The 14,991-nt window shown below is 51.1% G+C and overlaps 1 long non-coding RNA gene across 2 annotated transcripts; it reads left to right on the forward strand.

Moving 5' to 3' along the window:
* Positions 1–6: 6 nt before the first annotated feature.
* Positions 7–5,099, forward strand: LOC141996923 (uncharacterized). Of its 2 annotated transcripts, XR_012641653.1 has the most exons (4): positions 7–103; positions 823–932; positions 3,156–3,215; positions 4,806–5,099. It is a non-coding gene; the product is annotated as an uncharacterized LOC141996923 (long non-coding RNA). The 2 variants fall into 2 exon arrangements; XR_012641652.1 differs by lacking the exon at positions 4,806–5,099 and having other exon boundaries at positions 3,156–3,269.
* Positions 5,100–14,991: the final 9,892 nt, after the last annotated feature.

Here is a 14,991-nt window from a genome sequence, read left to right on the forward strand (position 1 = left end):
CGTGAGGGCGGCGCCCGAGGCCGCCGCACGCGGGCCTGGCCTGGCGCCGGAGCCTCCGGCTGGCAGGGGTTCGAGGCCCGCTGCGGATGACTCGTCGCCAGAGGTGGGGCCCAGGCGAGAAAGCCGCAGAGCGGGCCCCTGCTGCGCCCGCCCGGCCCCGGCCACTCGCGCCCCGGCCTCTCCACGCCCAGCGGCCTGGAGCTCGGGCTCTGAAACCCGCTCCCCGAGCTCCGGCCTGAGCCACGGTGTCCCCAGGACTAGTTTTAATTTCCCTGGTCGAGCCCTGCGAGCCCGGGTCCGTAGACCCGGCTTCCGATGCGCTCTGCCGTGGGTGGGTTTGTTCTGCTGTTTCCACAAACCCCTTGACTATGGCTGTGGCGACAGGAGGGGGCTGGCTTCGCCCTGTGGGCCCTGTTGCATGAGTTTAGGTGGGCGGTGTGGGCATCATCCGGTCCCTGTCCAGCATTAAACCGTGTTCAACAAGGTCTGCGTTGTCTACAGAGCCCTCAGCCGGCTTAGTCCCGTGGTAAACGCAGCATTAAAATCCTTTCAATGGTTTGTTGTAATACAGAGAAGAAGGGAAAAAGTTAAAGCATTTGAAATGTAAAGTATTAAGTAAGACTTCCATTTTAACAACCTGCCTTGTTCTCTTTCCCTGTAGCTGGAGAATTATTAGAAGGGAAAGCCCTTGTTTGACCGTCTCTTAGAAAGGTGGTATCAAAGATGCTAATAGCTGTCCTTCCGGGGAAAAGATACGTTCGTTGCCATGGGCTGGAGCTGTTGCTGCTGCTGCTGTTAAAATCTGATCCTGTTTCATCTCAGGTGGTGGTTGGGGTTCAGCTGGAGCCAGTCGGGGTGGCAAAGTCATCTGAACCCTCTCTCTGGCCTGTCTGGTCAGGACATTGCTCAGGATGATGAAGTCCCAGGAAACGGTAGGGGTGGCAGCTAAGAAATTGAAGCTTACTCTAGTGGCCTCCATCTGTTCTACCCAATTTTCCCCCCAAAGTCTCTTTCTTTAAGGACCCACAAAGGGAATGGTCGGTGGAATAGCCCGTCGCCCAGAGGTGAAAGTAAGCCGGTACGCCCCAGTGCGACGCACCGGGACCGGCTTTCCCAGACGGCAATTTAAAGCCCTGGGGTAGTGGCGGCGGGGCTCCTGCGGGGATTTAAAGGGCCCCGGAGCTCCAGATGCCGCTACCGTCCTTGCCCTTTAAATCCCCGCCGGAGCCCTGCTGCCGAAGCTCTAAGGTAGTGGAGGCAGGCTCGGGAGGGGATTTAAAGGGCTGGGGCACTAGCGGCTGCCGGAGCCCTAAGCCCTTTAAATCCCCGCCTGAGCCCTGCTGCCCGAGCCCTGGAGTAGTGGTGGCGGGGCTTCAGCGGGGATTTAAAGGGCCCCAGAGCTCCAGCCACCGCTACTGCCCCGGCCCTTTAAATCCGTGCCAGAGTCCTGCTGCCGAAGCCCTGGGGTAGTGGCAGTGGGGCTCCAGAGGGGATTTAAAGGGCCAGGGCGGTAGTGGCGGCTGGAGCCCTGGTGCCCTTTAAATTCCCGATGGAGCCCGGCCGCTACTACCCCTGGGCTCAGGCAGGGATTCAAAGGGCTCAAGGTTCTAGTAGCCACTACCACAGCGGAGCCCCAGGCCCTTTAAATCGCCCCCAAGTCCCGGGCCTTCCAGCCACCTCTGCAGCTGATAGCTTGGGGGTGATTTAAAGGGCCCCGGTCTCCCAGCCGCCACTACCGCAGCTGGAGCCTCGGGCCCTTTAAATCAATATTTAAAGGGTCCGGGGATTTAAGGCCGTGCCTCTTCTGGTTGAGGCCACACCCCCTGCTCAGGACTCTGGCATACCGGTACATCCTCTAACTTACTTTCACCCCTGCCATCACCTCATTATTTTGCCCACCAATTAGGCCTAATATCTGACACACCAATTTTGGTTCATTAATTTCTGGTTCCACATCTTCTGTTTTTACCAAGCACGATCTTAACACAGTCCTTGAGTTATAACAACAGATCTTTTCAGCACCTTTTCCCATCAACAGTTGTTACAGGTTATTGTGGCATTTTAGGAACTTTCACATAGTTTTTACAGTCAAGCTAACAATTAATGTAAATTTCTAGGTCCAATTATCACAAGAGTCCATTGCTTCAGTTCCTTTTCTGGGGCTGGCAGTGATTGTCAGGGAGGTGCAGAAAATGCAACCCCATGAGAGATTCATGGAGACAGGGGGGCCATTTCATGCCTTTGGTCTTCTAGAGCAGGAATGGCCAACCTGGGGCTCCGGAGCCACAGGCGGCTCTTCAGAAGTTAATATGCGGCTCCTTGTCTAGGCACCGACTCCGGGGATGGAGCTACAGGTGCCAACTTTCCAGTGTGCCGGGGGGTGCTCACTGCTCAGCCCCTGGCTCTGCCACAGGCCCTGCCCCCACTCCACCCCTTGCCCTCGCACCCCCTCCCCCCCGAGCCTCCTGCACGCCACGAAACAGCTGATGGGGAGGGAAGGGGAGGCGCTGATTGGCAGGGCTGCTGGTGGGTGGGAGGCACTGGGAGCAGGAAGGGAGCTGATGAGGGGCTGCTGACGTATCACTGTGGCTCTTTGGCAATGTACGTTGGTAAATTCTGGCTCCTTCTGAGGCTCAGGTTGGCCACCCCTGTTCTAGAGCAAACTGCAGCAGTATAGACTGTGCTACAGTAAGTAGCCTTGAAAACAGAATAGCTTTCACAGCCCAGGCAGGTCTAAGAGCGCTTTGTAAACAGCTCACATCTGCCCACGGTTTGCAGGGCAAAAGACCAGCAAACTCACCAGGCCATGACTCTTAGGGAAATGCTGCCCCGCCCAGGATGGAAGGAGAGAAGTGCAGAGACCTTCATGTTCCGGCTCAGCTGGGATATAGCTGTGGTGAAGTAGGGAGGAAGTGCCAGATGGAGAGGGCATAGGGGAAGCTGTGAGGCGGGAAGGGAGCGCAGGCTGGAGAAGGGCATGGGGCGCAATGAAGTGGGGAGACAGTGCCAGATGGGGAGGGGGAAGGAGTAGGTGGTCTGAGGGGAGAGAAAGGTGTGCCAACCGGGAAGGGGCGACATTTTAGTTCTTGTTCTTGCTTTGGCATTGTCTCTGATTCTGCTTTTCCACGTTGCTTCTGTTCTTGCTTCTTTACTAGGTGCCTTTTGTCAATGAGGGAGCTCAGCTCAGCTCTGGCCCTGCCCTGCCCTGCCCTGAGGTGAGAGCGCTGACCTGGTGCAGTAATTGGGACAGACACCCTGTGTTGCAAACCAGAGAGGAAGCAATAGAATGAAATGCCCAGTCTCTTCTTCCTGTGGTTGTTCCAATGCAAGGCAGCCAGGAGCCTTTCGTTTGGACGTTCCATAACGTCATAGCAAGGTGTTCCAACTGTCTCTTGTAAATAAATAATCATAGGAACAATGAACGCAATATGACCACCTCCCACCACACACAGCACCTCCGTCCCACTGCACCTCTCTTTCCCTCCCAATCCCCAGCTCTGTTGGTTATTTACTCAGTGTGGAATGTGCAACAGCATGAAACACTAACGTAGTAAATCAAAAACAGGAAACATAATTACCTAATATTTGCTTTGATGTAAAGGCAGAACAAGGAGAGACCTTTCCCCACAAAGGACAGTGACACCGGAGTTGTTCCCAATAGCACTTCCTGCTGCTGGGCAGCTTTGAGAGTCTACAAAACACAACAACTCTAACAATGAGCACAACTCATCCATTCATGCCCTCTCAGTCAGCCAGGGCTTTTGATTGTCCTCCACCCCAAGATCCTCTCTCTAACTACAGGTATCATCTTGGGTGCCATCAGAGTGCCAGTGAGTTGAGCACACTGATTGCCTGGTGACCCTACAGCTCCTCCAGCACTGGGAGGAAGAGCTGGGGTGGAAAGGGATTGGAATCAAACCCCCTGTTGCACCAGCAAGTGCTTTCAGCTCCTGGGAAGGTCTGGGGTGAGGGCAGGGAGTTAAGTCCCAAAGTGTTGCAGTAGTCTGAGTGCCCACAGCTCACTTGAATCTGCTCCGCTACTCCCAGACCCATACACACAGTGGTGTAGAGTTCAATGGCCACCGAAGCAACAGACCTGCATTCCCCTGAGCAGCTTATCTGAGGCCTGCTTGCTGCTGCTGCTGCATAAACTGGGCAGGAAGTCTAAGCAATGGGCTCTCATTTTAATGCAGCAGAAGTTAAGTGTGGTCTCCCTGTCAGTCTGAAGAGACAGACATTCTCTGGAAGGCTTTTTGTGGCCTCCTCTAGAGCTTGGCCTTGGGGTAATATAAACAACAACTATCTTCTCATGGCTGAAATCAGAATGTGAGAAAGCAGGTACATGGTAAATTGTGAAAACTGTCTGGAGAGACCATGAACATCTCTAGACACCACATCGAGGCCAGGCATGTCAGCAACACGGGGTTAAAACCCTTCCAGGTATATCCGAGTTATAAACAGAGGGACAGGAAAGGCCAAGTGAGACTTAAAAGAAATGTACAATGTAGGCAGCCTTAGCTCTGCCCCCAGATTTCCATCTGCACTTCTCTAATCCTTCCGTACCTACTTCATAAAATTTTGAGATGAAGAAGTTTTCCAAGGGAATTTGTACTGCAGTGATAGTAATCTTCCCTCCTCCTCTGTTTCATAACTGTTTAAGAAACCCACAGCCCACATCTGCAGTTTGGATAAGCCACTATTCTTGTACTGCTTGTGAGCTGAGTCTTCCTCGCATTGATTTCACAAGTACATATCTCCACTACCAAGTGTGATGTTGTCACCCTCCTGGTCTTTGTTCTTTTCAGGGAAATGCTAATATTTCATGATCTGGGCCTAGAAGATTTGTGGTTGTATATGCAGACGTGTTGGCTGTGTTCTGATGATACCCTGATTAGCCGTGGCACATGAAATCTTATGAGAAGTGGGAATGGATTGCCTGCATTATGCTGTTTGTTTGTTCGTTGTGCTGTTTGTACAGTACATCTTTCTGGGGACTATGGTACAGCGTTACACATTATGGCTGTTGCAGAAGGCTGGGTTCAGCACAACTGTTGAGAGAAGTCTGGATCTCAGAGATGTGATAAAGGAAGCAGTATTGACAAGCCTAATCATTCAGACATTATGTGTCTAGCCCCCAAAATTGAGAATTGCCTTAAAAATCTTGAGATTTTAAAATAATAAATTCTGGGGTCTTTTCATTTGTCTTCTCAAGTTGGAGCCTTTCGTTCACAGTTTCCAACTTTTCTTTAAACATAAGAACGGTCATACTGGGTCTGACCAATGGTCCATCTAGCCCAGTATCATGTCTTCTAACAGTGGCCAATGCCAGATGCTTCAGAGGGAATGAAAAGAACAGGCAATCATCAAGTGATTCATCCTCTATCCTCAGTTCCCAGCATCTGGCAGTCAGAAGCGTAGGGAGCCCAGAGCATGGGGTTGAATCCCTGACCATCTTGGCTAATAGCCATTGATGGATCTTATACTCCAGGAACTTCTTTAATTCTTTTTTGAGCCACATATACATTTGGCCTTCACAGCATCCCCGGCAACGAGTTCCACAGATTGACTGTGCATCGTGTGAAGAAGTACTTCCTTCTGTTTGTTTGAAACCTGATGCTTATTAATTTCATTTGACAACCCCTAGTTCTTGTGTTATGAGAAGGAGTAAATAACATGTCCTTATTCACTTTCTCCACACCAGTCATGATTTCATAGACCTCTATTGTATCCTCCCCCCTTAGTGATGTCTTGTCCAAGCTAAATAGTCCCTGTCTTTTTAATCTCTGCTATAATAGAAGGTGCTCCACACCCTTCATCATTTACCTCGCCCTTCTCTGGACCTTCCCCCCCATTTCAAATATATGGTTTTCCTGCAGAAGTCAAGGTGTGAGTGCTCCAGGACTTGAGAGAGAGGCGCTAGGATCTGTTCTGTGTTATTATCTATCCCTTTCCTAGTAATCCCCACACAGGGCGCTGTTTGACTCCCCACACGCACCCATCAGATGGGCTCAGGGACCCAGCCACAGCCGGGGGAGCCCCATCCCGTGTGGAGTCCGCGTCCCAGCTTGCCCACCTGCAGGGCTGGGCCCTGCATGGCTGGGGCGAGACCCCGGCTCTGAGCGGCCGAGCCAGGCCAGGCCTCAGGCCGGGCTCCGCGCCCGCCAGCAGCACTGGGGTTAGACAGCAGCTGCTGCGGTGGGATCCACGGGCGGGCCTGCAGCCCCCTCCCAGCCCAGCGCCCCCTGCCAGGCAGCCCCCCCGTGAACAGCCCCCTCCTCCCCACGGGCCAGGGCAAGCAATTTTTTTTTTTTATGAAGGCTGAGATTCTCATCTAACCATAGATACCCAGGAGCTGGGACTTGAAGAAAAATACCTAATATCATGTTTCAGAGTAACAGCCGTGTTGGTCTGTATTTTACCTAATATCATGCAACTTACGATAAAATGCTAAATGTTGGCAGCACTAAGAAAGCACCAGCAGTGTTTTGGACATGGCCTGGATGGGTGGGCATGAGAGAGGAAGACAGCAAAGCTGACTCCCAGACAGGGTGGGGCCCGCTGAGCAGCAGGGAGGATTGGGTTGTAAGCAGACACAGTGGCCTGGTCTACACTACAAGTTTATGTCGGATTTAGCAGCGTTAAATCCAAATTAACGCCGCACCCGTCCACACAACAACAAAGCCATTTTTTCAACATAAAGGGCTCTTAAAACCGATTTCTGTACTTCTCGCCAACGAGGGGATTAGCACTGAAATCGACATCGCCGTTTCAAATTAGGGTTAGTGTGGACGCAACTTGAAGGTATTGGCCTCCGGGAGCTATCCCACAGTGCACCATTGTGACCGCTCTGGACAGCACTCTGAACTCGGATGCACTGGCCGGGTGTACAGGAAAAGCCCCGGAAACTTTTGAATCTCATTTCCTGTTTGGCCAGGCGAGCTCATCAGCACAGGTGACCATGCAGAGCTCATCAGCACAGGTGGCCAGTGGAGAGGGAGTTCTGGGGGGGCACTGGGAGGGGAGGTGGGGGGCAGAGGTCACGAAAAAGAGCTCCAGCATGGACCGAACCGGAGGTACTGAATCTGATCGCTGTATGGGGAAAGGAATCTATGCAATCAGAACTACATTCCAAAAGACGTATTCAGCAGTCATGCGATTTGTATCAATCTCCCACCCCGCCATAAATGTCTCCCCCTTACTCTCACAGAGATTGTGGAGCACACAGCAAGCAGCAATAACAATGGGAAATTTGGTTTCGCTGAGGTCTGAGCGAGTCAGTAAACTGCGCCAGCGACCCTTTAAACGTCCAAATGCACACTCTACCACCATTCTGCACTTGCTCAGCCTATAGTTGAACAGCTCCTTACTACTGTCCAGGGTGCCTGTGTACGGCTTCATGAGCCAGGGCATTAAGGGGTAGGCTGGGTCCCCAAGGATAACTATAGGCATTTCAACATCCCCAACAGTTATTTTCTGGTCTGGGAAGTAAATCCCTTCCTGCAGCTGTTTAAACAGACCAGAGTTCCTGAAGATGCGAGCGTCGTGAACCTTTCCCAGCCATCCCACGTTGATGTTGGTGAAACGTCTCTTGTGATCCACCAGTGCTTGCAGCACCATTGAAAAGTACCCCCTTCGGTTTATGTACTGGCTGCCCTGGTGGTCCGGTCCCAAGATAGGGATATGGGTTCCGTCTATGGCCCCACCACAGTTAGGGAATCGCATTGCAGCAAAGCCATCTAGTATGACCTGCACATTTCCCAGAGTCACTACCTTTGATAGCATTAGCTCAATGATTGCGTTGGCTGCTTGCATCACAGCAACCCCCACAGTAGATTTGCCCACTCCGAATTGATTTCCGACTGACCGATAGCTGTCTGGCGTTGCAAGCTTCCACAGAGTATTGCCACTCACTTGTGAACTGTGAGGGCTGCTCTCATCTTAGTATTCTTGCACTTCAGGGCAGGGGAAAGCAAGTCACAAAGTTCCATGAAAGTGCCCTTACACATGCGAAAGTTTCAGAGCCACTGGGAATCATCCCAGACCTGCAACACTATGTGGTCGCACCAGTCTGTGCTTGTTTCCCGGGCCAAGAATCGGCGTTCCACAGCATGAGCCTGCCCCATTAACACCATGATCTCCAAACTGCGGGGGAACGCGGTTTTAGAGAAAATTGTGTTCATGTCCTCATCACCGCACTTACGTCACCTCTTCACCTGGTTTTTCAGGTGCTGGTTCTGTACACACTGCACGATAATACATGAGGTGTTTACGATGGTCATAACTGCTGCGGTTTGCTGAACGGGCTCCATGCTTGCTGTGGTATGGCGTCTGCTCCTGCTCGGGCAATCCAGGGAAAAGGGCGTGAAACGATTGTTTGCCATTGGTCTGACGGAGGGAGGGGCGACCGACAACATGGCTTACAGGGTTGGCTTACAGGGAATTAAAATCAACAAAGGGGGTGGCTTTGCGAGAAACAGAATGGCCCCCTCAAGGATAGAACTCAAAACCTCAAGGATAGAACTCAAAACTGGATTTAGCAGGCCATTGATTTCACGGAGGGAGGGAGGAGAAAATGAATACAAAACAAATCTGGTCTATTTCTTGTTTTGATCTACTTCATCTATCTTTATACATCTTGCTGGCAGCAGACTGTGCAGTACGACTGCTGGCCATCGTCTTCTCCTGGCTGCTGATTAAAAGACAGTGCACAAGGACTGCCGGTAGGACTGAATCGCCATGAGACGAAACTTAAAAGGGAAATGACCTGGCTGAGTCACTCCCATGTTTGCCCAGGCGCCCCTGACCTCATCGAGGTCGGTAAAAAGAGCACCCTGGACTACGTCAATGACGGCTACCAATCATACTGCACTGTCTGCTGCCAAAGGGCAATAAGCTGCTGCTGTGTAGCAATGCAGTACCACGTCTGCCAGCACCCAGGAGACATAGGGTGACAGCTGAGCAGGCTTTGTGCTTGGCATGGTATGGCGTCTGCACGGTAACCCAGGAAAAAAGGAGCGAAACAATTGTCTGCTGTTGCTTTTACGGAGGGAGGGAAGGGGGGCCTGACAATATGTACCCAGAACCACCCGTGACAATGTTTTAGCCCCATCAGGCATTGGGATTTCTACCCAGAATTCAGATGTGTGGTGGAGACTGCGGGAACTCTGGGATAGCTGCCCACAGTGCAACACTCCAGAAGTCAACGGTTGCCTCGGTAGTGTGGACACACTCCGCCAACTACATGCACTTAGAGCATTTGTGTGGGGACACACACAATCGACTGTATAAAAATGCTTTCTACAAAACCAACTTCTATAAATTCGACCTAATTTCATAATGTAGACATGGCCAGAGAATGGGGCAGCTGAGAGGTTGACAGGGAAGACAAAGAGTTTGGTGTGGGACATGTTAAGTATGATATACTGAAGGGTGTTTGGATTCCAGGGAGTATGTCTTTGATCTGTGGGCAGTCTCAGATTTCACTGACCTTAGTGGGTGTGGTAACCATTTTCCATTCCAGCTAAATAAGGGAACAAATTAATGCCCTGTTGTTTAATGATAGCCAAAACAAAGGTAGCCGTCTACTGCCCAAAGACTAGAGTGAATACAAACATGGGCTAGGATTTCCTTTGGTTGCAGCTGTGTCCGCGACTGAGCCAGAAGCAGCGAGAAAGCACCCAAAGAGAGGCAGAAAGTCAGGAGACAATGAAGTGACTTGTAATGTGGCCCTGAGAGAAGGCTACAAGAGAGAGATTTTTGGGCAGAGTGCTGGCTGGAAAGAGGCTCAGGGCTGGTGTATACTAGAGTGCTTTGCTGATATAGCTGTACTGTGTTTTATACCAGCAAAGTACTCTTCCTTTGGACCCAATTTTTCCTGCAAAACTTCCGCTGGTATACCTAATTCCACCCCCGGTAAAAACACAGTTTTGCTGGTATAGCTGCATCTGTGCTAGAAGCTGTTGGCAAATTAGTGATGTCAGTCATAGATCACATCTCTTTGCACCACTGACTGACATTGGTATGTCTGGAGAACTTGGAAGTCTAGCCTTGGCTTTAGCATAGTGAGCAAAGGAACTGCCTCTTGTTGTTTGTTCCTACTGTGTTTGGGGAAACAGGACTTTGTACATCCTCTATAAATAGGATTGCATCAAAAGTACTTGGCTCGTCATCAATTTCTCCTCCTAACAGAAACAATCACCAAGGCTCCAAATATTGGCTAACCACTTGGGTAAAAAGAAAGCAGTAAGTTGACAGGCCCAGGAGGAGATGTTGGAGAGAGTGAAATCAAGATGTAGGACTGGGCCAAAGGAGACATGTCAGGACTGGCAAGTGGACTATTGAATTCTTGACCAGTTGAAGCTACCGGCCTCCTAGTGGGTAGGAACAGAAGGGTGGTTATCCAGTGCCCTGTAGAGAACTCCACCACCACCATCATCCTCCCCTAGTCTCTGGTGTATCCTCCCCTCCTCCCTGCCTCTTCATGCACTGTCTGAGGTGCCATGGAGAGGTAACTCTGGAGTCGGTCCCTCTGGATCTCACTCTCAGCCCATGCTCCTCCCTCCTTCTCTAGGCTGGTCTCCAGCCTTGCTTGTAATTCAGGGCATGTCTACACTGCCCTGCAGTTCAGACTAATGACATGTGACTAGCAGTGTGCAAGCACCAAAGGTCTGCACTGTAACTCCCCCCTGGGTGGATGCTGCAGTCCTGAATGTAAAGGTTCCAAGTTCACACTAATGTACTCCTGACTGTGCACTGCTTTTCACACCCCCTTAGCCCAAATAGCAGGGCAGTGTAGACATGCCCTCCGATTCTTCTTCAAGGACCTCTGTAGATTCCCACTCATGGGATCAAAGGTGCCCGTGTCACCCTCTTCTGGAACCTTCGGTAAAGCCATGCCTGTTGGGCCTGGGGGCACTGAGTTTCCAGGGAACTGAGGAAAGGAATATGCGTGCCCAAACACTTCCATTCCCTTATTGATACCATAGGCCACAGCTGAAGGAACCCACAGCTCCCTCTGGATCCTGCTTCCTGCTGCCCCCGACACCCCATCTGGCCAGGTCCCCAGCCTTATGTAACACAGATTATCTGTTGTCTCCATGCCAATATTTTCCCTGCTGCAGGCAGGATCTTGCCATGCCCTCCTCTGAACCTCGCTGCCATGCACAGGATTACAGGTAGAGTCTCTGGATTACGTCAATTTAGGGTGTTTATTGCCAGGCAGAATAGTCTACGTGAGGGCTTCAGGACTTAACCCTTACAGCTCTGTCTGAACTCAAAGAGATAAAAGCCTCTGGGAGAGGCAGAAAAAACAATTCACAAACATTTTGAAAATGTTTTGTTTGAGAGTTTCTGGGAGGAGCCAACTTCTCGTTTTTTCTTTTCTTTTTTAAAGTGTATGTGGCTGGGGGGAGACAGCAAATGAAAATAACAAAATGTAGTTTTTCATTTGGAAAAAAACAAAGTTTTCAAAAACTAAATTTCTTTGTGAAATGTTTGTTTTTGACACAGGCTATTTTTCATGTGAAATCTTTTGACAAGCGCTGGCACGAGGGATGCAGCAGCTATTTCAGCACACGTAGCCCAGCTGCGGGTGTCGCTCCTGGGCACCTGACCCTTAACACCAGTGCAGTATCCTAACACTGCGATCTGCCCCTCCAATGCTTGATGTCCCAGAGCCACTCTGTTTTCTACTATTCTCTTCCTTGATCCTTGAGGTCCCCACAGGCCTCAGCAGTAGAGACACTGAAAGTTATACAACTCCCCAGCCACCAGACAAGTCCAGTGCCCCCAGCAAGAGATTGGCCAGCCCCCTAAGTGCCCAGGAGGCCCCTTGCTGCCGGATGTGATCCACACAACATGTTTTCCTGTTAGAAGACAAAATGGTGAGCTCTTCGCTTCAGGCAAAGGTTGTTTCTGTACCCCACCCAGCACAATGGGGCACCCAAGTCAGCTAGCTGGGAGTAACCCTGGCTAACCTAGCCTATGCTATTGTCCTAGCCTATGCTGAGCATCATGTCACCTGTTTATAGCCACGTTCTGACAGAGCAACATGTCACCATGCAGTCGCACCCTGGGGCTGATGTGCACAGTTTTGTTTCCAGCTGACTCTGGCGCAGAGCTGCAGAATTAGTGCTAATAGCCTATCAGGGCTGGTAGCTGGGTAATGTAAGCACCAGGCCAAGCCAGGGCCTGCTCATCCTTTCTCCACCTACACTGGGGGATACCAACAGGCACTGTCATGATGACCTCTGACATTGTGTCATCAGCCTATCTGTTTGCAGGGAGATTAGCAGGGTTCCTGCAGCCCATGAGCAGCTCTTTGATCTTCAGTCAGCCCCAGACACACACAGTCTCAGTGGGGGAGGGTTGGCATCTATAGACTAGAAACAACCTTTGTAAGGCTAAAAAATTAAAACCTCCTTTACTTGTGCATGCTGCCCTCCCAGAGTAGCACCCCAAGGGGCAGTGAAGTGTCACTTCACATTGCTGTGACATCCCAGCACCTGCCGACCCCAAGAGAGGCACATTTGGAATCATTAGCTGTTTGCACTGAGGGGAGAGAAGTTGCATCACCTTCCATTATCTGCCAAGAAGATCAGGCTGTGTGGGCCCTGGGACAACTGAGACTCCCTTTAACTCTTAGGGCCCTGGCACATTCAGACAAAGGCTGAGGAGATGTGTGCCTGTTTGTTCAGTTGCCAAAGGAGTAACAGCCCCTCTCACAGGTATCTGCACGATGCCTGCAATATGTGCCCTTCTGAGCTATGGGATCTAGAAACAAGGGGCCCAAAGCATTGGGGTGGGAAGGACAAACTTGCAGGTTTTGTTGTCCCCTCACTTTAGGGGCCAGTGGCTCTACAATATGCTTAGGTTGGGGTACCTGGGCCACTGGGGACTCCCATAGCTAGGTGCACAGGGGTAGGCAGCGCAGACAGGAAGTGTCCAGTGACATCCAGAAATCCAAACTATGCCCCTCTGCCTGCAGCTCCCAGAAAGAGTTAATGTGCAGGAGAGTACCAGACGTTTGAAGTGAGAGCAGTTGTAGTGGGGAGGGAGGGGGTGTTTTTGTGTGGGGGAGCACAGCCCTCACTGACAGCCAATAGCCGAAGGAGTGAAGCCCAACGCCCAGTTCTGGAAATTATTTCATGGGCTGGGGAATTGCATTTGAGTTTCTTCTCAGGGCAACTTGTCAAGGATAAGGGACAGACTCGGACATTGGGCACTTGAGTGTCTCCCTCTCTGCGCTGTAGAAGGTAAAGTACTGAGCTCTGGCACTTGGTGTTTCCTTCAGGAGAGACTGGCCTGGGTCACTGCAGACAGAGTTTCTTCTTTCCATGCAGCCAATTTCCCCTGCAGATAGGCAGTGCCCTAGGTTCTGGGCTGTGGGGCTGTTTCAGACCCATCTTGTCGCTGTGCTGTGTGCAGGTTCTCCTGTGCCAGAGACTGGCCAAGTAAGCTCCTTCGTGTGTGTTCAGACCCCAGCTCCACTAGCAAGGAGGCCAGACGCTCAGGCCAAACACTTTTCTGACTGGGGTGAGTCTGTGGCTGGTTTCTTTGTCACTGGGCTCTGCTGAATGGTTTCCCTCTCCCAAATGGGTTTCCTCAGCAGAGCTGATAAGTGCAAGAAGAGCTCAAAGGAGAAACTCGAACTTACATGGGGAAAAGTGAGGGCTGATAGCAGGAGAGGGCACCTCCCAACCCTCAGCTGAAATCTCGATGCTTTGTCTATGTCTCATCTATCCTTCTATGGGGAGGTTCTGTGCAGCTGGGATTATGCTCGCAGGGGGACGAATCAGTCGCTATTCTGGTTACACTTTTTGTAGATGGAAAGCACAAGATCACTGCTCAGTTTAATTCAGCCCCTCACAGAACGTGAGTGTAGCCTGAGCCCCTTGTGAGCAATAAGTGAGGGGGACCCTTGGTCCAAGCCACAGTAGGTGAATGCGTCCGTTCTGCCTTAGCCAATGGCACTTCCCCTTTTCTAGGAGCTTCACTGCACACCCTTCACTATGCCTGTTATCATCTGCTCAGGAATTCTCATCTCCTCCCCATGGGCCATCTCTCTGCTGCCTTCTCAGTGACAGGGAGGGAACTGTGTGTTTTACACCTTCCTCTCTGCAGGGTCTGCCCTGAGGAACAGTGCAGGGCCAACAGCGTCTCTGCAGAGTCTAAGCTGTCATTTTAACAGCATTAAGTGTTTGTCCTTTCAGTTGTGGAGGACCTTTCTGAGCATCACCCCTACCAGGTGCTAAGAGTATCTGCAGACAGACAGGCAGTCACAAATGGGGTAAATCCATCCTTGTTGTCAGGGACTTACACCTAGAATGGCTTCAGCCTAACAGCTCTGGGAGGCATGACTGACCCCCATTCATCTCAGCAGTGTGTTAATTCTGAAGCCCAGTGATGACCATGAAAATGACAAGGTTGCAAACTCCCAACGTGCAGCTTTAGCAGAAACCTGCCTCTCCTGTGGGGCTGTGGGTGGAGTTTGTGCTGTGGGTGGAGCTGGGGTGGAGTAGAATCTTTATTTCTGTTCTCCTGCGGCAGGGTCTCATTTAGAGTGACCAGATGTCCCAGTTTTATAGGGACAGTCCTGATATTTGGGGCTTTGTCTTATGTAGACACCTATTACACCCCCATCCCGATTTTTCTCACTTGTGTGTGGTCACCCTAGTCTCATTAGTATGTGGGCTGGCTTTCCCCTTCTATTTCTTTCCTCTCTCTCTCCCTTCCCCATCCCTACTCTCTCTGCCTCCCTTTCCTTTCCAGCCTGTCTGTTAGCACTGCTGATCTAGGAACTGGGATTAGGGATCGGTATGTGAGGTCCAGTGACCATCAAAGGCCTAACTTCAAAGGCCTCACTTTTGGACCCTCAAGCAGCAACTCCCCTTTGTATCTTGTATGGGGCAGAGCACACGGCTGGTGCATAACAAATAATGCACAACAATGGCTAATTCTGGGGAGTGCTCTTTCTCTTGGGCAGATCTCAGA

The sequence above is a fragment of the Natator depressus genome, chromosome 12, assembly GCF_965152275.1.
Source record: "Natator depressus isolate rNatDep1 chromosome 12, rNatDep2.hap1, whole genome shotgun sequence".
NCBI lineage: Eukaryota > Metazoa > Chordata > Testudines > Cheloniidae > Natator > Natator depressus.